Consider the following 2045-nt stretch of genomic DNA (forward strand, 5'->3'; position numbering starts at 1 on the left):
GTACGGGATACATACATATGTATTTTCTTGCTCTTCCAACCCATTGCCGTTGCAGTCATTTGTTGCAAATTCGATCGTTTGCATCTGACTTAAATCTTGAGGTTAAAATCTTCTGTTACAAATTATTAATTAGACCTATTTATAACTTATGCTAATCCCATATGTTATAAAATTTCTGCCAGTGCGATGGAAAACGCAAGACTAGGCATCTTGAAAATAAGTGCATTAGAAGAAGCAGCAATTATTTTAAAACGGCCATCTCTTACTACAAGAATTATAATAGCAGCAAAAATATATTATTAAGAGCTTCATAATAGATTTAATAATAATGATTTAATTAAGGGAATTATTTACCTTTACCCCTTGTATTTAGAGAGGGCTATGAAAAATGTACATCTCTTTCAAGAGACTAATTAGAATACTTCCTATGATGTACATTACCACATTAAGAATCAAATACTTTCCAATGAGCTAGAAGCTCGGCGGGGCAGTTGGCTACGGTCGTTAAGGTCGAGAATTGAAGGTGACGCGTCGCGAGTTCGAATCCTCGGTATGGAAGGCTCCCAAAAAAAGGGACGGAAAAACCAAAATTTCTCTTAGAATATACAAACAGGCAAGCGGCCAGCCCCTCCCTTGCGTGTGTTCTGCGTGTACTTTCTGGGAGTACTTGGTTTTTAAACGTGCTTGGTGTTAAGCACACAGGGGCCCGACGATAAAAACTCGCACTGGTACACTGTCCCGTTCGTGGAGGTTTTAGCCGGTAAGAATCCGGCACTACCTTCTGCCCGTCCCCACAGGGTGGTAAGGTGTCTATGAAGATTTCCTCCACGTAAAAAAAAAAAAAAAAAAAAATTTTTTTTTGTAGTACGGAAGGAGATATGCTTAACACTCCCGTAGACAAGGATGGAACACATATATAAATGGTTAGGTGAGATTATTTTCATAAAAAATGAATTTTTGATCAATATCCAAACGTGTTATATTGTATATCAATTGTATAAATAACAAGAAAGGATTAATATATCCTTTTAAACTTTGCATGCTGCACAAAAATATAGAACACATTTATTCGCAATATATTCTAATAAAGTTTCATTCGTCTGAAAAGACACAAAAGAGTTTGTCGACATTTCTTAAACATGATCGAAATTGATTGCAATATACTTGCGTCTACAGTTTGCTACTGGAACAGAAGATTGTCAGAGATGTACTTACATACGTTTAAGGCGGATCGTATTGTTGTGCCTTGGAGTGACAACGTTGTTTTGCTTCGCTAGGTCTAAAGGTAAACAAATTCCGAACAGAACATTATCGTCGTTCTTTCTAATCGTCATCCGGAGTTACATCTGAAATTTTTATAATACCATCGTTCGATACGAATAGACGAACGTCCTTTCTAGGACGATCATTATAACGAATCATTATAACAGGTCATACAGTGCAATAGCAAGCGTAGAGTTGAACGGTAGCATTGAAGGTGCGACGATTACAACTGGCATACACTATCTTTGTACTTGTATTTAAAGTGATTTTAATATACACTGACTGTTACAATTTTATCACTCCTCTCTTTAATAAACCAACCAACACGTAGAATGTACCACATCAGCTCGTAATTTTTGAAATAAGATACGAGATGTTCCACATAATCCATATATTCCTTGTCTTTGTTTTCAAACTGAACAGTATCTAGAAGTTATCTGCAAATCCGGATATATTCCATCTAAAGCATTTATTTTCTGACATTCCTTAGATTTATAGATTAGCATAAGAAATATTTACCGATCATGCGTATTACTGTACGACAAATGTTTGATATATACTTTTAACAATTATTGTGCCGATTTAAAATATTCATAACCAAGGTTATATATGTCGGAGATGAAAGAACACCGGAGCCTTTCGAATTTTGGATAATTCCGTAACATTGTAACCTAGAGTCTACTGTAGCTGTAATTAAACAATTGTAGATATTCAATCCGATTGTAATTGTTCGAGAGTTGTGATAATGAGCTTGGGCTCGAGGCGACAGTCAGTCGCCGAAC

At 36.0% G+C, this 2045-nt stretch overlaps 1 pseudogene; it reads left to right on the forward strand.

Moving 5' to 3' along the window:
* The first annotated feature begins 859 nt into the window (after window positions 1-859).
* On the forward strand, window positions 860-959 carry LOC117235998 (annotated as a pseudogene).
* Window positions 960-2045: the final 1086 nt, after the last annotated feature.

This window comes from Bombus vosnesenskii, unplaced genomic scaffold, assembly GCF_011952255.1.
Source record: "Bombus vosnesenskii isolate JDL3184/JDL3185 unplaced genomic scaffold, Bvos_JDL3184-5_v1.1 scf7180000013336, whole genome shotgun sequence".
Lineage (NCBI taxonomy): Eukaryota > Metazoa > Arthropoda > Insecta > Hymenoptera > Apidae > Bombus > Bombus vosnesenskii.